Source organism: Rhinichthys klamathensis, unplaced genomic scaffold, assembly GCF_029890125.1.
Source record: "Rhinichthys klamathensis goyatoka isolate OS25496 unplaced genomic scaffold, OSU_Roscu_1.1 h1tg000048l_1, whole genome shotgun sequence".
Classification (NCBI taxonomy): domain Eukaryota; kingdom Metazoa; phylum Chordata; class Actinopteri; order Cypriniformes; family Leuciscidae; genus Rhinichthys; species Rhinichthys klamathensis.
Genome location: NW_026606594.1, coordinates 272,077 through 298,979, shown reverse-complemented (window position 1 = coordinate 298,979; position 26,903 = coordinate 272,077). Strand labels below are relative to the sequence as shown.

The following is a 26,903-nucleotide window of genomic DNA, read 5'->3' as shown; positions in this document are numbered from 1 at the left end:
AAGCATAAAGTTGTTCTTTACTGATTTATTTTTAACAGCTTTGAATCAAATTCATATGATTTATTTAATGTGCTAAAAAATTTTTTTTATATGTGCTTTAATGTGCTAAAAAAAAAAATTATATTGTATAATGTGAATCAGCTTTTTATAACCATATGTTTGCATCCATCAAGATAAAATGGTAAATAATGCTAATCAAATAAAAATGGTTAATAATCCAATACGATAAAGTAGCAGCAAAATTGCCATTGTTAAATTGCCAGCAAAAATATCTATATCGCGATATAAACGTACTCATTCCTCTAATGCCTAAATTTCCTTACGGAAACTGGTCAAGTGGGATACGGTAGAAAACGTTCTGCCAACAAAAGGTAAGATGGAGTAACAGGTCATGGAAAAATGCATTTAGGACATGCCACGGCCTTTGTGTTTTAATGTGATCCACAACGCGATCATTTGACTGATAAGGCCTCACAAATGGCTGGCTTAGAGCCGTAATTACTATCCACTCCCGCATAATCTTTCTCCCCAGCGAACATGTCAATGCCGGCAAGCAGGAGCGTGCTCGCAAACGGAGGAAGAAAGAGGAGAACATTTAGAGATAAGAAGGGCTACTTTCCTCTCATCGATACAGTCATGACTCGTAAGATTTCAATCCATCACTGGGCTCTTAAGAAAGCACCGCCTTGCCTTTAATTAAGGCACAGTGAATTATTTGACATGCAGCTACTAAGCCATTGTAAACGCACAGCTATAAAAGCTACTGGAGACTAGAGGGTGTCAGAGATTAGAGATCTTACAATCGGAAGGTCATTAGTGTCATTTAGAGGTCGGGAAGTACATGTCAACTGTGCAGAATGAAGTGATTTAGCTCACTGACCCATAAGGAAGTCAACACGTCAATTAGGTGAGAGGATGATGCACAGCATCTTTTATGGATGTGGCTTACTGTATATAATCTCTCTACTATATATGATTTGAATAACAATTAACATTCCTCACAATGTATGATTACTAATATAGAAAGGAAAACATGTCTTGAATGAAGAAATAAGAAGAAATACAGTAGCACAAAATTACTCTGGAGACGTACAGTATGGCAATATGGCTTGCATAAAGTACATTATTTTTTTATCAAACTATTGACATGGAACATAGGCTATGTTTCAATGAGCATGCTAACAGGTGAGTCCTACTAATACCACAGTGAACATGTATAATTACTGTACACAAAATGTGAATACCAGGATGACCTACATGGAGCACACTGTTTGAGATACTGTATACCCCAATGCATTGTGCTCTACTCCTATTTTCAAATATATATCATTATTTGAGCAGATTACAAAAAGTTAAGACATTTTTACACATGCTTAAATAATAATAATAATATTTTTATATTCAAGCTTTTATTACATTTTCTTTTAATTGCCCTGTACTGTGATCTGTAATAATACAGAATACTAGCCAAAATGTTTATAGTGAAGTAATGCCTAATGTTTTACTAGTACACTAGCACCCTATAATGGAAAAAAATTACTTAACATTCTTAGGTAAGTGTAGGAGGAAGAGCAGTAAGAAAGGTCATCTGGCTGGTTGGAGAACTGAAGATTAAATATTACTGGCCGTTTAAATGGGAATAAAATGGGTAAAAAGAGCAAGCATTTCTCGTGCTCACAGAATTCGTCAGTGCCCCGTTTACACGCTCCATTGCAAAAAACAACAGCTGGAGCAAAAAAAAAAAAACTCCTTCCAACATTTTGCTGTTCTTTGCTTTCGGTCTCATCTGTTAGACGCATTGGTTGCTCCACCTGTGGAACAAACCCAGTGAACATGCACCTGGACCTTTGGAGAGACGTTCTCAAGTGCTAAAACAAGTAAGCCGATTGTTTCAGATATAATCCACTGCCTTTTTCGTCTTTGAATCTTCACAGTCGACTGCACTGTAAGCTCCTTGAGTAAGTGAGCTCAAAATGATCCGGTGGATTGTAGACAGAATATACAGTATTAGACACCCTCAGGGGGAGAGAAAACTGACCTCAACTCATCGACAGTGGAAAGAGGGAAGGAGAAAGGGAAAGAAAAGACAGATGAGGGGGACTGAGAGCAAACGGATGGTTACGTTCTCCTCTTCACGGCGGCAAGGAGGAGAAATAAAAGAAACTAATTTATCTGGCGGTGCGGGGGCCATGTTATTAACAGCCTACTGAAACGCACTTAACTCATGCCTATTCAATTATGCTAATGTACATATGCAAATGAACGGTCCGCAACACCATGCTGTCTCAATTAGGTGACAGGCTTACAAGGGTTGGTTTTAGAGAGCGACCAGATTATTGCCCTGCTATCCGTCTACAAGCAAACAGCTTTTGACCTGTGATTATCATTACGAGACATCAGCAGGGTGGGTTGACTCGCAGACTGAGAAGCGACGCTCTGTTTGCGTGCAACTGCATGTGTTGGCTGCGTCTTCACATGTCATGTTTATTGGTTCAGTTCAGCACTGTTGCTTTTAGCAGTGCTTCCCTCAAGAATGAACCAGCTTTTGAGGGGTCAGACACATGCAAGGTCAGCTTGTGTCATCTGCCTCTGTTTGTCACATTGAAGCTCTTTATATGCATTGTGTAGATCAAATCAAACAATTACGTGAATGTGACTCAAGCTCCACAACATTACATCATCAAATGATTGAAGCCCAACATGCATTAAATTACTGCACGAGTCATTGGTGGAAACTTTTAACTGCACAATAAATCTGAATCACTGATCTACGTTATTGCTCGGCTTTCATGTCTAACACGTATTCACAATGTACCAAAAAGAATCAGGTATTAAAATCAATAGGGTGAATTGTCAGAAGATTGGTGAGTAATACATCATATTCAGTATGGCCAAGGTTGGATTATTTGCATTGATTATTTCTGACCATGAAATATAGCATGTTGTCTCAAAAGAAAGAGCTTTAGCTCTCTGTGCAACAATTTTAACTTGCACAAGAGCATTTTATTATTTAGCATGTCCCACAAATATGCGTGACCAACCAGATATAGCTAACATGCTGAACACATATGCACTACATGGGCGCCACAGTGATTTCAAAGCAGTCTATAGAATGGCTGCATGAGTCAACATCAGCCGTCACTGCGACATGTAATGCTTAAAAGACTCATACTTTACAATAGCAAACTAATGAGAATGACAAGTACATTATAGCTCATTCATCGGAAAGTAAGATGAGCATGTGACATGCTATTGCTAACCAAAATAAAATGTGATTTTCAGGGGAATTTTCACCATTTTAGGGCACTTAAGGCATAACTTGTATCATCTACTTCATATTTATTACATTTATTAACAAATTCTCAGTCTGATTCATTAGACAGAGGATGTTATCTATTTTCTTTAAAATAGAACAAAACTTTTTTTATATATATTAATTTTTTTATATCAGTCTATATTTTATTTAAGTTTTGATCAGTAAAGAAAATAAACAATGATGCCTAAGAAAGTACCACTAACTACAAAGGGAAATATCACAGAGAGTCACATTTGGAGGGCATTTTTCTCCCTATTAATTTCTGGTATGGAAAGAGCAAAAGGTAAATGTAGAGGAAGTTGTATAGTGACATTGTCGCTGTCCTTAAAATAGCGATTCTGAAAGCAGCCCCCTTGCGTAAAGCCTGGAAGTTTGTTGCTGTCCGGTGCTGAAAGCTTTGAGGCAGGTGGCGCTGTCCAAAAGCAAGAATTGCTGAAAGCTGTGTGTCGTGTTGAGTATGGAAAAGCGCACTCTCTGTGGGTGGCTACGAATCTCATTTGCTCAGAGCTGTCAACAGTCTCCTTAGCACCTAAGAGGGCATTTCTTGCATTTCGTCTGGTGAATTTAAAACAAATATTTATTTACACAAGTGTCAGACTAACATCTGTGGCCATTGTCTTACACCGTAAGCACTGTGTTAAGACAAGTTAAAGATATCAGTTTTCAGTTACATGATCTTATTTGATTCATAGACAACTCATATTAGCATCCTTTTGGGTTGGTTTTGGATTATGTAATAATTCCAATGGGAATACTACACTCCTTGTGGGACTACACTGTATTTTTTTATGACTAGGTTTATTCACTAGCTGTTCACTCTTGCTGCTTTGCATGTCAGAGCACGCCCCTGTGTGAACACCTTTTGGATTGGAGCATTAAGACAGTGGGCGGGGGGGGGGGGGGGAGAATCATTTCTGTAACTATCATACATTACTTGTATGATTAAGACTACACAGTGCTGTGCTCCAATATGGCCATCTGCAGATATGTATTTTTTTCTCTCTCTATTTATTTATTTTTATTAGGATTTATGGCTTGAACCAGCTGCTTGGTAAATGTGTACACTAAGCAGACAATCATACAGCTAATTTTTGACGAAGATAATCCAAATCCGCAGCAAGAGAGAGATAGAGAAAGAGAGAGAGTCTATAGGAGAGATTAAAAAGAGAAGATTGTGAGTACAGAATCCCACATCGGTGATCATGTGACCTTAATTCCACTCTGTCATTTCTTCCCGTGGAGTGTGAGAGAGACACGACCAATCACAAGGCGCAGTAGTGAGGTCGTGAGGAGTAGGAGAAAAAAAAAAAACATCCTGCTAACGGCAAGTAAAGCGTTGACTAGCTCAAATACCGTCCAAAAAAATGGGGGAAACAGTCATACAGACTCACACTTGTCACCACACTGCATATGCATACTAACAAGCAACCTCTCACATGCCATTTACACCTAGTTTAGTTTCAGTTAGGTCTTCCACACAAAAGCATGTGGGTTTTCTCTCTGCATGACTTTGACTTTGTAACAGCATATTTTACCAGGGACCGACACATACAGGACGACCCCTAATCTCAATACGGTCCCCCTCCATGTCTATAGGGTTTTTACAACATGTTTTATTCCACCTTCTGTCAAATAAAGCTCATATAAATTACACAGCCGTTAGGAAAACAAAAACAGACATATCAATAGAGCTCTTGCCAGCTTCACTCATTAACTATTGATGCTGTGTGAGATCTGGCGCCACAGCTGGATACACACACACACACACACACAGATTGTTTATTTCTGTACTTATTGACAATGAACTCAATTCAAACCAGTCTCCATGGTACTAAACCAAACAAGAGGGGTGGCAGTTTAAGTTCAAGTCGAGGTGGTCAAGCCACCAGCCATACAGAAACAAATGTCCGCAACATCTTCTGTACCACCTTAAAAGTACAAATTAACATTCAAAAGCAATGTGAAATAATCTGATGTAAAACAGCCTTCTGGGGAAAAAGGAAAGGAACCAGAGTGCAGTTTGCTTTGATTAAGAAAAAAAAGAGGTGGATGGCATGCAGTGGCTTTTGAGGATCATGCCAGGCAGGAGAATGGAACCGAATGAAGAGAAGTTGTTTGAAGCTCCGCAATAAGCCATTCTTCCTCTCTTTCATGTTTCGAAATGAGGGAACAACTGTGCATGTTAACCGCAATCCAGCAGCCCCTTTGTTCCATTCTTAGATCAAGAGCTAATGGAGGAACGGGGCTTTAACTTGAACAGAGTGCCTGGAAATGGTGAAACCGGAAGAGATCTGTCAATTAGGTGTAGTTTGACATCACTGAGAGAGTGAAGGACGGGGAAGAATGATTGTACGGGAGGTGATAGCGCCTTGAGGTTTGATCACTCCATACATCAGGGGCTGCAAACTCTACTGGGAAAAATAGGATATGAGATGAAAGCTAAGTGTGGGCATGTGGGGGAAGGCGTGTGTAGGATACAATCACAAAGCCCATAAACACAATCTCACCACTGTAATGACAGACAATCCCTGTTTCTCTGCCTGCCCATGTCTACTGTTTTAGAGAAAGCACTCCGTCCTCTCAAATGCGCTTTGTAAACAACAGTCATGCCTGAAAAGACCCTCTTGCTGCCGTCAAACTGACAGTTTTCAAAGAGAACAGGTGAGAAAGATGTTTGGAGATGACCTCCTCGTCACCGGTGTAGAATTAGTAAGAGCGGCAGTAGACGGCAGGAAGCTACTGAAGTTATTCCTCCTGGAATCAGCCGTCACGAGGCACTGGAGGTGGGAAGCAGTGTGTCTCACACTCTAGAGAGTGCTATTGTGAACTGTTTTCACTCGATAATGAAATACAAATGCTTTCACATGGCTGAGCATATAACCACAACACATAGTTTTCTCATCATATAAGCGGAGTCAGATCTTGTTATCTAATCCATTCCAAAACTTTGAAACCCAAAGCATCATCTCCTTTGAACTAGAATCTCCTGAAGCAGTTCAGTACACTTGGCTACAGATGTTATACTGTAAGTAACTAACACAAACACTGCTCTCAGTACAGTCAAGTCCCCCTACCTGGCGGTCTGTAGTCACTTCTGGGTTTTTGTTCAGAGCTGGATGGCAGGTAGAGCAGGAGGTAGAGGTTGAAATTGAATTGAGTGAAAACACCTCCGTTTGTCCTGCAGAAATACGGATGCCCTGTGTACACGCGCTCTCTCTCTCTCTCTCTCTCCCTCTCTTACACACGGCTCTGACACGCAGCACTGAATCTCTCTCTCTCTCTCTCTCAGCCTTCCTACTCGTCTTCCCGCCCACCTACCCCCAACACCCTCCCTTTTCCTATCTCTTTCTTTCACACACACTGTCATTCTCTCTCATCACACATGCGCACTCTCTCTCTCTCTCTCTCTCTCTCTCTCTCTCTCTCTCTCTCTCTCTCTCTCTCTCTCTCTCTCTCTCTCTCTCTCTCTCTCTCTCTCTCTCTCTCTCTCTCTCTCTCTCCAGACACTCTCTCATTCGATGTGACACAAGCTCTCACTTGTACATACATTATGTTTCTTTACTCAACAAACATGCTCTTCCTCTGCTTTTGTCTTCCACAAACAAGGATGAGCATATCTTTGACGTGACTAAGGTTATATTTGGAAAGCAATGCCAGCTTGTTATTAACTGAATACAGTGTAGAATATACACTGCTTATCTCAACCAGTGGGACGTGACCCAAAAATGCATCACAGGTCTGTTTTGATTGGGTCATTGACAGTCACATGATGTAAATGTAAATATTATTATTATTGATGATATGTTACATTATTGATATAATTACATCACATCTGAGTGAGATCTAGTAGTCATAATGGAAATATTTTAATTAAATTATTTATTTTATTAATTAATATTCAAAAATGTTTAAATGTGTGTAAAAATGTCACAACGTCCATAAGTATAACAAAAAAAATGTTTTCTTCTTATGCAGTCTTCTTCTTATGATTTCCCCTCATTATTTTTTACTAGCATTAGAAGGACATGTTCTTGCATTTTATATTATATCTTTTAATTAATAGTCTATGTAAGCATATGCTAGATGAACGTCTTAGGCCTTAAAGGGATAGTTCACCCAAAAATTTAAATTAGCCCATGATTTACTCACCCTTTACTCATCAAAAGTATCCATATTTAAAACTTTATAGACTAAAATAACTAGCTTCCGGCAGACGGCCGTACACAAGTCCACTTACGCCAAAAGAGTAACACTTGACGCGATGTATGACATAGGATGAAGGGGTAGCGTAAGCTTTGACACCTCTCGCGGTTCAAGCAAACAGGGCTGGGCAACCGCGTTCGTCATTACATTGTGCGACAAGTTCAATGTTACTCTTCTGGCGCAAGTCGACTTGTGTATTGCCGTCTGCCGGAAGCTAGTTATTTTGGTCGATAAAGTTTTAAATATGGATATTTTTCTTACACAAACACATCGCTTCGCTTCAGAAGGCCTTTATTAACCCCCCAGAGCGTTTCGAGCACTTTATCAAGGATAGATGCGCTTGATGGACTTCCAAAAAAATATACCCATTGACTCCCATTACAAAGCTTGGAAGAACCAGGACATTTTTAAGTGAGTAAATCATGGGCTAATTTTCATTTTTGGGTGAACTATCCTTTTAAATCACTCACTGTTTTTTTGATCATCAATTTTTAGTGCAGCAGATATGAAAAAAAAAAGTAAGTTTAAAAACAACTGAATCTGCCAGCAGAATAATCATATTTACGTATACAATATGCCCATAAATGCAATCCGTGCTGTTTTCTAGCTGTTTTAAACAGAAGAACACATCCTGTGTGAACACCTCTTAGGGCTGCAATTCCTTCTTGCTCTTTTTCCTGCTCTCTCTCTCTCTCTCTCTCTCTCTCTCTCTGTAGTGTAGATGCAGCCCACGTCCCCTAGAGGAGTCAGTCAAGGGCATTCCCAAAGAAACTGTATGCAAATGAACAGTGAGCCCGGAGCAGCTGCCTGGCCCCTCCCCATGTCCAGATGCTCGGCCTGTGAGGGGAGTGGGGGCGGAGCGGTGGCCTAAAGGGGCTCAAAAAGCCACTGTAATAAACACAGCTTGAGCTCAGCTTGCTGATAAACCAATTTGGAACAACATTCATGATAATGTGTTTTTAAACATAGACATTTTCTAAATCAGCTGATTTGTACATTTGTGGTGTTGATTTTAGGTGCTGTTTTGGGCATTGTGCTTTTTGGCATTACCAAATGGAGACGTTGGAAGAGACTGGTTTGAATTGTTGTCAAGGTCATGCCCTTCTGTGAGGAACACTCATCGTTGGCTGACTTGGCTCAGTACGCAAACTGGGAAAAGGAAGAGTGGAGGTTTTATGGACTTCTGCTTCGCTCATGCTACACACTTCAGAGCACTCAGGTCCAATCAAGCGTGCCGCACAAGTGCTGAAAAGTGAAGCCAAAGCGTCTCGATCGCCCCCCGGTGGCTGGTCCCAGTATAGGCCATAAACCCCCCCTCCCCATGAAGTCTAATGGACGCGATGAAAACTAAATCAAATTACACTTCAAATACATTTTTTTCAAATATTTTTTCTGTCATTTTAGGTAGTTTTTACAGCCCGTTCTCATCGCAAGGCATCACATACTGACGCTTTTGCCAAAGCGTCTAAATCCAACGCACATGGCACCCTTTAGCGTCAATATGAGACGCAGATATATGGCGCCTCCTAGTGGTCTAACCCTAACACTACCCCAGACCTAAACCTACCCATAACCGAAGCGTGTGCGTCGGATGTAGACGCTTTGGCAAAAGCGTCAGTATATGACGCCTTGAGATGAGAATGCGTTGGTTTTTATCATGCTGATTTAAGTTTAAGTGTAAGTTTGGTCTTATTTCGTTATTTGATGCTATAAAAACGGGAACGTGACGTCATGATTGACAGCTGTGATTGACAGCTTCTCTAAACGAAATAGTCATTGAGGCACAAACAGACTTTTTGGGGGATTTTCGGGAGGAGATTGGAGCTTCAACTTTAATTTCTACATGTCCATAACTGTTTATTTCACACAGTAAATTTTGTATTAACCATTTCTGTGGGAGTGAGGGCGGGACCTTGATATCGCGGCTTTACTTCCTGCTCACTACTGCGCAGAAGCAGGTCCCAAATCTGCGCAAGATGTCAGCGCCATAATAGGACTTTGGCGGCTTCATTTTTCACCAATGGAAGAGAGTGGAGGGGCGTAGTCCATCTTTTTTTTACAGTCTATAGGTCCGATGCATGGAATTCACGCTCCCTTTGTGCCGTATCAATCTCTGCCTCTCTCTCTATGTTTCTCTCTCCCTCTTGACCTCATTCTCTTCCCCTCTCTTTTTCACACTCCGTCTAATACTGCTCTCATGCTGTGACGGTTCATTTTTCCTTTGTACGTGTGTGCTTCAGGCAGCGGTTTGTTCTATCTGACAGTTTACATTAGCAAAAGCCTCTCAGCAATAGAATAAGCTGTTGGCCATTAATGACATCCACTCAGTTTCTGAACGCACACAGATACTGGTCAGGTTTTGCTTTTCATGTACACTCTCACCACCTGAAATTTTGTCCTATAACCTGTTCCACAACCCTTTGTTTTTTTTCTATGTTGAACTGAAATGAGAATTGTCATTCATTTTAAAACTATAATGTAACACATATGAAGGAAATATGATATCCAAAAAGAATACATGTGAGACGGAACAAAATCCATTCGGAATCCATTAGGAATTGTTTGGATTGTGATTGGATTGGCCGTAACATATCAAATGAGAATTTAAGTTTGCTAAAACAGTGCCTAAATTTGGCTATTTAGCTACTGGTTAAAATGATCCAATAGCTAGTGGCATAAATTATGTCAATGAAAAGGGAAAGTTGTTTCTGGGGAATATATATATATATATATATAATATATATAATGTTTGGATATGTATATGTTATATGTTTTTCCGACCAATGGCAGTGTTTGGGGAAACCTGTTCAGAAACAGAAATTACACACTTGGAATCAGATGACGCTTATTTGCGCTGCTCTTGGTAGATTGAGTTGGTCATAATGTAAATGATCTGGCTTGCGCTTTTATGGGATTGCGGTCTCACACTAGTTTGCTCTGTTAAGTAAATCTGGCTCACAGATCTTTAAAGAAACAATGACAATCCAAGACTGAGTAGTTTGAATGATTTTGTTTTAGTGGATAAGGGATCTGGAATCAGTGCATGTGAAACCATCTTTCAACATCATACAATAAGATGCTAATGCAGCATCCTTTTAAGATGGCCATCTCAAAATATCTCGCTAAATGTGTATGATGTTGTGTGTGGGATGGTACTGATGGAACAGGAAGTGTGTGTGCTTTCACAGCTAGCCAGGCAGGAAATCAAACCTAGCGCAAACAGACTCAAAGCTTAATGATTACCCTTGTTAAGCCCTCTGCTCCAAACAGCAAACCTTTTGAGGGGGACGTGTCTCTCGCTGTCTTTTTTTATTTAAACAGATGTGTATTGGATCTCAGTTCTCTGCAGGTAGATGGTTTATATTCAGCTCCTTGACAGAGAAAATTGAGAGTCAGCCAACTGGTGCTAGAAGAGAGGTGAGAATGACAGCGACCTGTGTGTATGCTTGCCACATAAATGTAAGCTTATTGATCCAAGGTGGAGGAGTGTGGGATTTTTCCACATTTTCACCTCTGTGTTTGGCCAAAGCCATCTGCCATATCTCTCCAGTTCACAGAATACTACATGCATGTGCACTCCCTGTGACGCTTGAATGCACGGCAAGCGCACACACCCCTCTCACAGCAATCACAGAGATCTGGCACTGAAAATGATGGATTGCTCAAGGAGTAAAACAATAGAGGAACATTATCAAATCGCACATATCAGTTTCTGGTAAGAATCAGGATGGATACTGTTGCATAATCAGTGAAGGCTGATCACTATGCAGTTTAAATGGAGCATAATACTGCCCTCTTGGGGACAATGGCTCAAAAAAATTTACAGAATGAATAACCTTTGAACAAGACTCATACAATAAGAAGACAACAACCTCACAAAAGCATCCCAATCTGTGATCTCAGGTTAGATGGTTCTTGGGTGGCTAACTGACTGAGCGTCTCTGCTCTTTTAAGGAATAATAGCTCAATTCCCATGGGTGCATCTGTTACCATAGCAAGTATATACAATAAAAAACAGCCATGGCTATAATGTTCTGCAAGCATAATGGGATTTTTAAACTGGGCCAGATCATTTTGTGTCTATTTATTTTGCAAAGACTGGATGGATGGATGGATGGATGGATGGATGGATGGATGGATAAATGGATGGATGGATGGATGGATGGATGGATGGATGGATGGATGGATGGATGGATGGATGGGATGGATGGATGGGATGGACGGATGGATGGATATAGTTACAAAATAATATGATGCTTTTTATTATTACTAATTGTAGCTTGGACTAGTGACAGACCAATAGATCCTTTTTTATTATTACTGATTGTAGCTTGGACCAGTGAAAGACCAATATATCCACATTACACCGGCCAACTGTATGTCATTATAAATAATAAATATCGGCCATAAATATTCAGTAACATGGCATTACCATCTGATACCATCACTATGCTTTTGTTAAAAGTTGCTTGTTCAAAAAATTTGATGTAAAAGCAATTTTGTTCAAGCTACAAGGGCATCAGCTCCTTTCCAAAGTTGGTTGCCAGGACTTAGAAAGGCGGACAGATTTGAAAAAAAAAATGGTCTAGAGAAGAGTACTTAATACAATAATCGCAGATGTGCTAGTGGCAGAGGAGGGTCTGCTTTAGCACAGAAAAATAAATTAAGAATGGAGCTCTCAGCTGCCACATTAATGAGGTAAACCAGGAACAAAGAGCTCACTTACACCTGCTAACCACAATTGAGTGCCAACTCACTGGCTCTCCTCATATTTGAAAAATGTGAGAAAAAGAAAGTAAGAAAGAAGAGAAACAAGGAATGTGGAAGGGAAAACAAACACTGCCTATTTCAAACAAAACATTATTGAGTCTTTATGCTAGTTGCAATCATTAACAAAAGGCTTTAGTCAATGTTCCATTCCGACAAATCTCATTTTCGGCCAGTTTCGATTGGTAACAATTCTTCATAATCCAAGACTTTTTTAGACCTTTATACATCCAGGGGTGCAAAAGCAATCTAAAAATTGAGCAGGGTATATTATAAACCTTATCAGCTCTAACGGGTGGTGGTTGTAGTAATCGCACAACGAAAAGGGATAACCAAAAGAACAGTCTTTAATCACAAAACTGAGGAAACTAATGAAAACGAAACACAAGGGCTGAATCTGAAATCGCCCCCTAAACCCTCAATCACTATTCCCTATGTTAGTCCACTAATACAGTTCACTTGAAGGAGTGAATAAAAACGAGTGAGTGAATTCGGACAGCCGTTGAGCGTACATCGGCTGTAAGCTCGTTATTGCGGTGCAATGTGGGATTGAATTGGTTCACTCAATGACATCCACTATGGTTTCGGACACCACTACAAATGGCTGTCCCCTCAAATAATGCCCTATTTGAGGGTATAGGGGGCGATTTTCGATTCAGCCAAGGAAAACTAAACAGAAACCTGACATCAGCTTAGCTCATGAATATTAATTAGGTGACATAAAATTCACCCAAGTAAGAGAACATGCAAAGAGTTTATTTATATAGCACAATTCGCATAAAGGTACTTCGAAATGCTTTAGGCATAACAAAGAGAATAGTAAACAAAATACATTTAAATTAAATTATTTAAAGTATATAATAAAAAATACATGAATTTAAAAAGTCCTTCAGTAGTCCTAACTGATTTGCTAAATGTACTGCTTTTACACATTAAGTCCACAGACAATCCAACAAGAAAGAAGCTTTTGTTTGGTTCAACTCTTTTCCCGCCATTGACTTTATCTTGTCTTTTATGAGAAAACGCTTCCTTGCCATTGAAAAGTTTTTTCGGCTGTTATACGGTTATACGGTAGGGGGCGCTATTATGCATCTCCTAAACGAGTACAGTATCTCCAGATCAAAGGCAAAGAAGAAGCAAAAACGAGCAGTAAGCAGATCAAGGGGGTAATCCATCGACCAGAAGTTGAAGCCGGCCGGGTGCCGCCATGTTGTAGCAGAACTTCACTTGCGTTAGCATTTCCATTGACTCCCATTCATTTTTGGCGTCACTTTGACAGCGAATAACTTTACATCTGAGGCGTTTAAAGACTCTATTTGTCCATTATTTATTTCTAAAGAAACACGACAATGTATAAAGGGCTCCATTACCTTCTATGTTACGTTATGGCCCCGTAGAAACAGATTTAGTAAAAATAGGCTAACGATTGCGTCATAACCACTCGACTCTCTGTCGCGCTGTACAGAAATTACCGTACAGACAGGAGGAGAAGCTCGCAGGCAATCGGGGGGACGTCCCGTCAAGGGAGAAGCCCATAGATAATGAGTCCATAAAAGCAACGGAATACTTACTCCTGCTCACTCACGCCAAATAACTCTTTGCTCAAGTTCCCCGTCTCTGCAAGATTAACGTTGGCAATTTTCACGCACAGCTTCTAGAAGATTAACGTCTGTCAGACAGGTTGCTCACGTCATCAAGCTTAGTTTAAATTGGTTTGAGTCTGCGGAAGTGCTCCAAAATCGCTAAAAATGGGCTTCAACTGTCTCAACTGAGTTCCAATGAGATGGCTCTGTCCACTTCTTATACTGTCTATGAAGCAGATGCATATGAAAAATAATGCGATCATCAACAATTAACAGCATTTTCATTTAAAACTGCTTAATGTTACTGAATGAAATGTTGACTCTGGATGAGGTCTAGTAACGTGCAAGCATTAGGGGTGTTGATGGACTTGATCTACTTAATCTATGTTTTGCTCATCGTATAGCCTACTGAATCTGATTCAGAAGTAGTCTGACAAAAACGTGATTTTCTCAGCTTTTTGCTCAAAATGTTGATAATGTTTTTTTGTTTTTATGAAACTTACCCAGATTCAATTGATAAATGCATGAAGCTAGAATAATTTTTTGTTGCTGTTGTTTAAAAGCAGAGGCTCTGTTATTTCTTTTGATATATTGCATGTTCAGATATTCATACAACAAAATATTCTGGGGGCCATGACATTTTTGTAAAAAAATGACCAAAAACGCTGGCAGTGGCTGGCAACTTTTTTTTTTTTTTAAACACTGGAGGGGAAAGAGTTAACATTGTCATTGTATGCATATAACATGAGCATATAACATATAAGTTATAATGGTCAGTCAGTGCTCCCTTTCAGAGTACCACTCATCTCCTCAACTCAAGCCCCTGAACATTACAATATCCTCCAACCTTGGACAGAACCTTTCTCCTACTTGAATTTACAACCACTACATGGCCCTGTTGAAAAATAAAATATCCCTGAAAGTATGTCTCCAACTAGAGAAAGACCAAGATGAATAAAGAATGCATAGAGGCCTTGATCAAAGCAAAGCTGTGAGAACTCGATGCACCCAATGAGCATCATTAATGTGGTTGCTAGCCTATTATCAACTTGCATACAGTATACACTCTCAGAGTTGCACAATACACCCATTAGGCTGCTACTGAATAGAGGCCTTTGAAAGATGCACTTTTGCATTTTGTCGCAAGTGCAGAGAATAAAATTGATATTCACCCCTTCATTAGTTTTCGAAAACCTTTGAGTGTCACAGTTTGGTTCTCTTGGTTTTTTTGGTCCGGACCAGAAGAGGAAATGATACATTTAGTCCTGGTTCGCTTAGGGAGTGTTTGCACTTGTTTGCTTCACTTGGTTCTTTTGGTCTGGACCAAAACATTTAAATGTGTGCAGGGCTAAATGCGTTCGTTGTATGTGCGTACATACATATGATGGTATTTATACCAGCTGAGATTTTAAATGCATTTTAGGCAGAGAAACCTCTCTTAATTAGTTCTGATAGTTTAATTATGCTTCCCGTTTGCCAGGAGCATCAACCTGCCAGACTCCAGCGAAACAGCTTTATTTTCATCATTTCCTCTCTGTCTCTTTCTGTCTTTCTCTGGATGCCTCAGCACCCTCCATGTTTTCTTCTGTGAACGCAGGTGTTCATTTCAGAGTTGTCGCTGCTGAACGCTACCAAACTAGATGCAAACACACAAACATGTGCGCACACCCCCTCTCTTCTCCTCCTGACACCTGTGGAGGCCATTGTTTCTGACAGGACTGGAGGACACGCTGCAGATGTTGGGATGGTAATGAAGTGTGAGAGAGGGGACGTCCAGGACGTCCATTGTAATCATACTCTGCACTTCCAATCCTTGGCTCCTTTACTTAATTAATGCAGATATAGTCAGACTGGGCAGACTGGAGATGCTGTTATTTTTCCTTTGCCCATCCTGGTTTAATGCCTGTCAACGAGGCCAGTGTAAACCATTTTGAATTTTAGTAATTTTAGTAATATAAAAAGGAAGGGTAGCTGTTCAGGATTTATTCCAACACAAAGCTAATACTTGTAGATGAAAGCATAGTTCTTCAAAGATGCAAGATGTAGTAGGATTCCTTAGTCCTCCAGCATCTGATAAACACCTTGTGCTCTCCACGTTAGCGAGGAAGACTGAGGAAGTCGGTCCCACTGGGATCAATTTAATGGAGGCATCAGAGAGTTGGACTGAGCTGCTGTGATTTAACGTCTACAAGAGCCGCCTCATTGGCCATTCCACTCAGGGTGAGTAATTAAGACTTTTTCATAGCCCCACTTTGACCCGACGACCTCAGACTGAGGAGAACTCCACAATCGTACCGCAAACAAAAGCTCTCATTTAAATACAGTACACTCATATATAGTGCCTCACTCTTATATGCACAACACATTTGAAACATTATATAGGTAAATATCAAATAAGCATCCACATAAATAAATATGATTTTTTTTAAACACTTGCATAGTTCTTCAAAAAAATTTTTTTTTTGAAGAATTGTTTTCATAATGTTTTAGGGAGTTGCAGCACATGACATTTGACAACTGGAACTAACCAGCCTTGTCATGAATCAAATTTTAAGATGCTCATTAGCCGTAACACGCAGTCATGAGGGTTTGCAGGGTTTTTTTCTTTCTTATTTTGTTTTTGTTTGTTGAACCGAATGACATGTGCCCCCCAAAAAATATCAAAATGAATGTAAATTCAGAAATTCTGAATATAACCTTCATCATAGAAGAGGTATATATAAGTCATTACAGCTATGAATTGCATTTTTTATATATTAAAATAATTTAAAAATGAAGGAAATAAAAAAAAAGGTCACGTCATTGACCCAATTATCAAGCACAAACCGGCATAAAAATACTCAGTCTGGACAGGTGAGACCACGTTTATGGTCTCTAAGGCAGGCTCGCCGCTGTGGATTGGGCAGAGGATCAGGTCGGCTTTGGAGAGCACTCATTAAATCCGTTTGTCAAGAGTCTGATAATTAAATTATCATGATGAGTGACGTCCATTCAAGTGTTTGTGGATGAAGGCCTCTAGAAACAATGGCTCTGAAACACACATTCAGTTGCGTCAAAACAAACAAACATGCTCATATTGAAAGTCTTGGACTATGATGAAACAGGAAGAGAGAGTGTTGAGGGAAGAAAGAGAGGGGCTGAGAGTGACAGAGGCAAGTGATAGAACCTGGAGCACAAGAGAGAAGGGGAGAGAGAAAAGAGTGCACCCCACACAATAATAAATCCGAGAACATTACAGTTAGTATAACCTAGGAAGATTGGGGGGAAAATACACTAACATTTAAAAGTTTGGTGTCTGTAATATTAGGAGTCTCTTATGTTCACTACGATACAGTAAAAACAGTAAAACTGTGAAATATTAATACCATTTAAAATATTTTTTTTTCTATTTTAAAATGTAGTTTATTCCTGTAATTTATTCTTTATTCACAATTTCAATCTGCCAAAGTCCTCAGTGTCACGTGATCCCTCAGATATAATCATATGTTGATTTGGTGAACAAAACAAAAAAAAATCTTATTATTATCAATTTTGAAAGTTGTGTGCATTTTTAGAATAAATAAATAGAAATAAAAATATTTTGTATTATTATAAATGTCTTTACTGTAATTTTGGAACAATTTAATGTCTCTTTGCTAAAAAAAAAAGTACTAATTAAACATTTTAATTGACCCCAAACTTTTGAACGGTAGCGTACTATATATAATAGACTTTGTTTGATTATAGGCCTATGTGTCATGCGTTTACTTGAATTGGTATCAACTCTTTACTACATTCTTTCAAGTGGGACAGTTCACCTAAAAATTAATAATGTAATTTATGCAAACACACTTTTGAGAGTTACATAAGAAGGAAAGATTTGGTATAGGTTCAGTAAATGAAAACTGAATTTTCTTTTTGAGTGCATTTAAAAATTACCTGTTTGCACTTTTGCTTTAAGTCAACATTCTAATAAGTGTTGAACGTTTGTGTTTCCAAAGCAGTGAACTGGGCGTTGGAATCTGTTCTCATTGCCATACAGTAATATTAAAATGTATTTCACATCCTTAATTGCCTGCCAGTCCGAAATGATGAGAGGTGCCAGGTTAAAATCTACTCATATAGGCTTAAGTCATCATAGCATATATTGGTTTTCCTCTTTCTCAGAGGCCTTTGCAAAAGAAAAGGCAAAATGGTGGCTGGAAGCACACATGCGAGCGCAGCAGGTGATGCATGTGTGAGAGAACACAGTATTTTAGCACTCCCCGGGATCCAGTATTAAGTAAACTAATGACCCAACAACACAGCCGGGCCTTGGTAATATATCATGATGCCTAAACGAATGGCCCTGTCCCACAGCAATGGGACATCGATAGATTCCTTGTAAAACACAGCAGTTGTGTGCGGAAACCTTCATAATGGGAAAACGTGCTTAAACATGTAAGTGGGTCATTGTGGAAGGATCAATAACACTTGCTTTTTGTTGAAGTCCAGATGAAATCAAAATGGATCCCATTTACTTTCTTAATATACATAGTAGGTCAATACGATGGTTAGGCACGAAAAGTTGGTCTGATTTTCACATGCGATTTGTCTGTTCAAATCAATGTATAATAAATGGCAGACAAGCTAAACTAAAATAATTCACTCTGTAATAGGAGGTGGCGCTTTTAAAACAGCCGATATACCTTACTTCAGGAAACACAAAGTGCTGCACAACTGTCTGAAGGATGCTTGTCACAGAGAAGAAAGGCTGTTCAGATATATGCAATCGCTATGGTGTTTTTCAAATAACACCAAATATCAAACACAAGAGTATAGATACAAGAGCCGGTTCAGGATTCTCCCTATATTATTCATTGTCAAAAAAAATAAAAAAAATAGCCTACACGACCCCGAAAAGAACGGGAGAAAAAGTCCTGCTATTTGGAGGTAAGTGTTGATCGTAGCCTACCAGTTATTTCCCGTATATGGTTATTAAATTATTGCATTCAATCTGAAAAACGAAAAACTGTCAAAATTCACTTTGCTTTAACAAATGGTAAATGAGGGTTTCAGCAAGATATCTCCTTTTTTGTTTGTGGTAGTGATTTATGGCACATGTAGACACTTGGTCAAACTGCCCCGTCTTCTGTACGATATTAATTCATAAAGAGTCGTATACTGTATATGTTTGACTATGTACTGGAAACAATTTTGACATACTGTACTGATATAGTTCCCTACTGCTAATCCTCATTTACTGTTCAAAAATAGTATTGGCTCAATACAGGATTTAGACAGGCTAATGTAAACGTGAATACATGAACATGCTCCCTGACCTCATCTCTTGCTGTTCTTCACTTGTTTCTGCAGTCAACTGCCTCTGATGTGTAAGCAGCCATCAGACGCAAGTGTAATAATGAGTAGCTCATCAGAAAATGTGTAATTTGTATTTATGTATAATAATGTTTTTTTTTTTCTTTCAGTGTTCTTTTAATGGAAAACATGGTAAGTTTATTTTGTTCAGTTTTGTTGAAAAAACCATGTGAAGTTTAAATAAAACCGTTGGACTTGTTAATGAAATATGTCTCTTCATTAGTGATGCTGTTACATTTTATTTATTTTAATGGCCTTGAAAACAAATCCATTCAGCGTTGGGAAAAAGTCCCCCAAGTAATTCATTAAAATGTAGTTAAATGGTAGCACATTTAAAAGACTGTATTGTGTAAGATTGTGCAACATTCAAAGTATAGTAAGTATAGCTAAGTAATAACAAAGTATATTGTTATTGAAGACAAAATGTGTAATTTTTAGTATTTGGAATAAGCCAAAGGTATTACTGAGCATATACTATTACCTGTAAAATAATATATCATGGAATATTGCTCGTGTGCTTAGACATACACATAAAACATTTGTAATGTACTTATAACACAAATAGTACACTAAATAGACTTAAAATTATGCTTTGCTACAATTTAGTTACTACTATACTGATAATTAGTCTGACTGCAAGTATACTTAGCATATTCATTTTTCACCAGGGCAGTTCAAATGAATTAATTTATTGGGAATTTCCCTTGTGAAAAAGTAATGCACTTAAAAGTTGCATTAAACGTACACTTGTAGTAAACGTAAAAACTGTACATGTAAAAAATATAACATCAATTTAATAAATGGGCACTTAAGTACGCTTAGAGTATACATTCATGACTATGTTTCTTAACATAGCTACTTAAGTAAATTTTTTAAAAGTGCACATTGTAATAATTAAAGTCCATTTCAAATGATTTTTATTATAATCTTTTGTTGTGTTTTAAAGAAGTACACATATTTGGATGTGTTGACTAACAGTCTAAAGCATACTATAGAAGTGTGTTTCTTTTTCACAAGGGTTACAAGGCATTCAATTGAATGATGCACAACCTTGGCTTCTAGCTTAATGCTATACTGCTACTAACACTAGTTTAGGTTGAGGATGCGAAAAGAAAGTATGAGATATGTGTAAGAACAACTGTGAGCTCTTGTTTTTAACCTCATTGGCTGTAATAGCCAGCATTGAATTGTGTTGTCGTCACGGCTGTGTAGAAGACCCTGCAGGGACAAATGTGGTGGCGTGAGAGTTCTCTGCCCAGCTGAAGCATCCACCGTTCACCTTCAAGCCCACGCTCTGCCACTTTGGATATGTCATGACCAATAACGATGAAAAATTGGACTGTTCGCGCCAATCCTGCTCTGAGACCACACTCCGAGTCCTTCCGCACTTGCCTGAAGGTGCAGAGCCCATTGCGTTCAAAACAAAATGGCATTTTAACAAGGTCTGAATCAAACACAATGCCTCCCCAAATGGCTACTCAGCTTCCATTACCAGGCCAGATGCTAACACAAGATGCTAAGCTTGCATGATTATATTGTTAATAATGACAATCAGAGCCTTTAACCTGCAGGTTTACACAAGTATAACAGTGTTAACTAATTCTTTGCACAATTAAAATCCACAATAATTCATATATATGTGCGCTTGTTGTTCTATTAACCTTCTTCTTTGAACATGTGCATGGTCTGACCTCACATAGTACAGTCTCACAGCGTCCTTGCAGAATGTGTGGGCTATTCTACCTACTCAGTTCGAAACTTTGAAGGACAACACATTGTTTACTAAAACGCAATGAAAAGATCAGAGAACCACATAAATGTGGACATTTAACGGCTTTAAAAACCGCTGAAATCCTTTCTTTATCCTTTATCAATACAAAGAGTTTAAACTTTTTCTGCTGCTGAAGGGTAAAATCCAGCTTAATGTTGACGTCCCCCTCCGCCTGAGGTCTTTTAATATTTTCTTGGCGGCTTGACTATCCATATTTCAATAAGCTGTGCTTGTGTCTTCTCCATCCAGAGAGCGAAATCAATATTGCATTAGTCAAACTCTTTAACCCATGAAGGGGAAACAGATAGCTAAGTCACACAATCCTTTTTTTACTCCAGCACCTCCCACATGAGAGCAAATAGTCTGCTTTGAAATTGGGTTGCAGCCTTTGCATTTGACATATTGAATGAGAATGGCAGATTGTCAGAGGTAGAGCACACTGTTTTTGTTTTATTTGGAACATGTATTGATTTTCTCAGTGACTCGAAATGAGGTATTTGAACCAGGTGGAGGTCTATGTATACGGGACACTGCTTGACTAGCTTAACCACCAAGATTACCTTGGACAATTGAGTTCTGCTGGTCAAGAGCATGGCTATGTGTCCTAAGCAGTCAGGTTAGGTTTCAATGACTTCCATGATATTTGATAAGTACATAATAAGTTATTGAAACCTGTCTGCTTATTATGTTTTATTATGTTCCTTGCAAACCTTAAAGTATTTTGGGTAACGCTTCATTTTACAGTCCTGTTACCCATGTACTTACTATGTACTTATTATAGTAATTATAATTACTGGGTAACAACTAGGTACTAACCCTGAACCTCCCCCTAAACCTACCCCTAACCCATGTACTTACCTTATATTAGCCAGTACTTTCTAGGTAAGTACACTGTAAGTACACGTAAGTACTGTACTGTAAAAGGAAGCGTTACCGTATTTTAAACAGAATTTTAAGCTCAGTTAAAAATGGCAAGAAAAAAATACCATACCAAAACATCAAAATATGATTATAACATTATATATATAATTTAAAATGAATAAAAATTGTTGGTTTTGGTTAACATAGAAGAAATGTTATTGTTTGCCGCATTGCTACATCACACTTGGTTAGGACGCAGTGAAAATTTATTCTGGTCTAAGATGGTCTTTTTAACAGGATGTGTTGTGTGAAAGCATGCTGTGTGGAGCTGTGCACAGAAGTTCTGTGTGGTATTCTGACTGGTGTGTGCCATGTGACTGTGCGAATTAGCAGTGCGTGAGGCATGTCTGGTGTGTATGGCTTGTTTAGATGCTGTGTGTGTGTGTGTGTGTGCGCGCGTGTGCTGTGTGTGTGTGTGTGTGTGTGTGCGCGCGTGTGCTGTGGTTGGCTGGGTGGCAGGTGATAAAGGCTGAGTGGACAGATAGGGGATGAAAGCCGTGCAGGTGTTTGGCTGTGAATGGACAGGGAACCTCTCCAGCCCCCTGGCATTTCTAATGAAACCAAACGGATGCATGCGTATCTCTCTGTGTGTGTACGTCTAGTCTTTGAAGCCACGGGACAAAGACTAACCTTTAACTCAAGGTAGCTTGCTGCTGAAGCTGGCCTCAGACTTTCTCTCTCACCGAAGTCACAGGGAGCAGCGTTCTTCTAATCTGCAAACGAAAGAGCAGAGGTCAACAAAAACTAATATTGTATAATAATATTTATATCTATACATAAAGAAAATCCTGAAAACCGTCTTTAAAGGAAGTCAATTAACATTTCCTAAGACTACAATCTCAAAACTACTTAACAAGCCTACTTTCCATTAATTGTTAATGTTTCTTGGTCAAATAATCAATGAAATAAGAAAGTTGATCAAATCAGGATAAATAAATACATAAATATTTTAAACTTTAGACACAATACAGCTCGAGTCTTGCTTAACCTGTGCAACATACTGTGCAAGGAGGAAACAGGAAAATGTTCTTATGGCACAATCAATAGACTCAAATGCAAGCATTAAGAAATAACCCATAAAGCCAGTGTCATTTCCTCCTGTTGATTTTCCAATCAGCTGGGTAATCTCACTCTCTCAGTGGGGAAGACGAGTTCGGTATCGACAGGTCGGTTTCACAGCTGACGTCCTGCGTGTTCATTTGCGGGCTGCTTGAAATGTGTAATGTGCTGTGGAACTGAGATAAAGAGCATTCTAAGATCTCCGCACCACAGGTGCTTCCTGTCACTGGGGCATATAGGCTAAAAATGCTGCCCATAGAGCAGGTGAACAAGGATGGAGTAACAACACTTCACCCTCAAGAAGGACTCTGGGATAGTTATACTCACTCTCATGCCTTTCTAAACCTGACAACAACAACAACAACAACAACCAAAAAACCCACTAAACTCACCACAGAAGTAGTCTATATGAATTGTGCATTATATTGCAAGGAAGTCATATGATAGATGTGGGTGAGGAACAGACTGAAATTTAAGTCATTAGCTGCATCTGAAATCGCATACAGTCTGAGCAGGTACATTTGGTATAGTAGTTCAGTACCATTAAAAAGTATCTTCTATATAGTATCAATGTGAATAGTAAGAATAAAAACCGGATGTACAACATCTGCCATGGCGTTATCGTGTAACTCACGGCGCTGGTTGCATTAAATCACTGCCATTCATACTGTAACTCCAAGTAAAGTAGAATCTGTGTGAAAGTATTATATCATCCAGACATTTTTTCACCTACTGCCTTTTGAATATGATTTCGGACGTACTACTCTTTTGGCATACTGTTTTTCACATACTATCTAGTAGGGAAATCACCATTCGGAAGCAGTGATTGAAAGTCGTCCCCTCCACTGTACTGTAGCTCTCAAAAGTCATTTGTGCATCTGCATATTGCAACTAGCAAGTCACATTCTCTTATTATATATGAGAACCCATTGTCATTTGATGATTCATGGACGGTCTTTTCATTGAATCTGTTGATCTAGTTCACAGATCTGACTAAATCTGTTCATGAATCAGTCTGATCCAGTTCACTAATCAACTCAATGTTTCAGTAGCAGCAGATCGTTATTAACAGCTCACTGGAGGGGAAGATTATCAGTGAATAATAACTTTAGTATACCCAATTATTAATGAATTTGGGTTTGTTTCTCACACAAAGCTATCCCATGACCTCAGAAGACTTGGAATATAGTATAGACTATAATTATGGTGCTTGTTTGGTGTTTTTAGCCACAGTCACTATGATCTGTTGTATTGAAATTAGTGTAGCGTGTAGCGATTCTTCAAAATTGTTCTTTTGTGTTCTAAGGAAAAAAAATACGGGAGAACATGAAGATGTTCATAATAACATAATTTTCATTTATGGATAACCTATGTCTTTAAGATGACACGATTCTACAGAAAGCAAACAGCAAATTATTTTCAGAGCGCACACATTTGATTAAAGCTATTTGAATGCTAGGACGAACTGTGCTATTCAACGGACAGCATGTTGCTGCCAATGCCAAGCAGAACAGATAGTTGAGGTAACTATTTTAAGTAATCAAATGGGCAAGCTCACACAGACTAGATCGTTTTCGTCTTTCTTGAAAATAAAAAAGTGATTTGTCTTTGTCAGTGGTGAAGCCCAGTTATTGATAACATGGAGTGCATACAGCAGCAAAAGCTATGAGAAAGAGAAAACCATGGAGGGAGGGGGAAGAAACAGAGTTTCTCATCCATATCCCCTCTCTCCTTAGAGGCTCTTTATCCAAGCTTTGATGCACAGATTAAAAGCTATTACTTTAGACTGGCAGGTGCGGAAAGCCAATGCATGGAAAGACAATCACATATGGAAAAAAGACAACAAAAGCCTGGCATTTTATCAGTCGAATAAATTATACCTTGCTGGCACTGGGACACAAATTCCAAGGTCTACTAAATTATTTCCTTGTATCAACATAAATGGGGGAAATCACGAAGAAGGAAGCGCACCCGCTGTTACAGTTTACTTGCACACTGTCTGCATGGTTAAAGTGCCGATTCACCAAAGACATTATGCTAATCAGATGACAGCACAAACATTGCCAGCACAAATCCATCCTGTGAATTGGTTCTGAGTGCTGGGTTGTGACGGATGCAGCAGATTTCCATGATTTGGCATATTTTACTGAAACTGCACAGCATCACTCCTGCATGATTCTGAAGCTGCTGTCATGATCAGAGAATGTACACAAACAAATAAAAGTTTTTACATAAATACACTACAATTTAAATGTCTGTGGTGGGAAAGATTTATAATGTTTCAGAAAAAAGTCTCTTTAGCTCACCATGGCTGCATTTATTTGATCAAAAATACAGTAAAAACACAATTTTAACACATTTAAATTTTTTTCTTTTGTTATTTATTCCTTTAACACTCTAAGGGCCCTACCTAGCACCCAGCACAATTGACTTTGTACACCGACGCATGTATCATTCCTATTTTGCACCCGACGCACAGCGGACTTTCCCCTCCAAAGACGCACGTCGGTAAATTAGGGAATGAACTTGCGCTCCCGGTTCAGCGAAAAGAGGAGGCGTGTTCCTGCGCAAACGTTCCCTGGTGCTACTTTGCAGTTTCAGAAAACGATTCCGCCACAGATCAGGAAAAACCTAGTCTAAAGTCAGTGGCGCAAGCTTTATTCAGGGCGCATGCTTGGCCATAATGTAGCGTGTGAACACCACGCATAGCCTACACTTTGCTTCTCTCATCTAGGCTACACAGACGCAGCAGTTCTCATTTTTTGCAAACCATACAATATTACAAGGACAAATATTAACACACGAGGGAAATCATTGTGGTGTCCATGAAGATGTGAAAAAATAGGCATAAATCTAGCTTACACATTTACCCAAATTATTATAAGCCTGTTTAACCGAAGCTAATTTGGCTGTGTTTCTCCCATCCCCATACAATGTCACTTCTCTGTCTTTTATGGCCCTGACGAGAACGTCTGTCTCCTCGGCTGTGAACCGCTCCTGGCATGCGTCTGGCAAATCCGCCATTATAATAGCAATCCGCCATGGAACAAGCGTGCCTGCTTTTAAAGGGAATGTGAGATGACACTCTGATTGGTTTATTGCACGTTACGCCCAAACCACACCTATGAGTAATGTAGCTACTTCAGACAAACCCATTTTAGATTTGCGTCAGGCGCAAGAGTAATTTATTCTGCCGGTATAATAGCAACAGCGCCCGAGATCCGCCCACAAAGTTACTTGCGTGTGATACTTGCATTTCAGATCATTAAAATAGGGCCCTAAATGTCTTAAGTAAAATTGTTTAGTGAATTTGCCTTTCCGTTTTGGAGAATTGTCAACAAGGTAGAGCATGGTTCCCTTATACAACATGAACTGGTAACACCACCTTCGTGTAAAAAAAAAAAAACTTTATGTAAACTGCTGAAGATCAACACATAATTAGAACAAGAATGAATGTCTGATGTTGACCCACACTTTGCGGAGTGCTTTCTGTATCACTTGTCTCGGTTGGCTGGCTGTGGTCGTGTTCCAGCTTTGAGTCCATTAGAGTTGCTTTGAAACTACTTATGTGAGGTCTGAACCGCTGCCAGAACGAACAGCTGCTTCGGTGTGTAAATCATCTGTATAATGCAGAGGCTGTAAGCATGAGAATGCCCAGCCTCCCTGCCCACCAATCAATGAAGCGCTAGCAATCTGACAGCTCCTACCGACAAGCTCTTGAAACAAACGACACAAGTGACACAATGACGGCCCCTGAAGCCCATTTGTCTGCTGTCTACCTCACCAGTTAATTAGTTTCAACAGTTTTTTTTATGTTTGTGGCCATGAAAGAATGACTTGTCATTCAACATCCCTGTCTCTTATAGTTTCCTTTCATAACTGGCTTCTCTCTTCATCCCTCTTTCTTTCATTCCTTCAGTTCAGCTCTACTTCATTGTTTCTGTTT

The 26,903-nt window shown here is 39.2% G+C and overlaps 1 protein-coding gene across 4 annotated transcripts in view; it reads right to left on the bottom strand.

Moving 5' to 3' along the window:
- Positions 1-26,903, bottom strand: part of syt1a (synaptotagmin Ia) — a 206,973-nt gene that overhangs the window by 77,658 nt on the left and 102,412 nt on the right. For 3 of the 4 annotated variants that reach the window (XM_056247446.1, XM_056247450.1, XM_056247447.1), the window contains exon 3: positions 22,529-22,611. The gene's annotated coding sequence lies outside the window, so the exon portion shown is untranslated. Of the gene's footprint in view, positions 1-6,390; positions 6,580-22,528; positions 22,612-26,903 lie in introns of those variants that run through there. The other variant, XM_056247448.1, reaches the window with a different exon arrangement.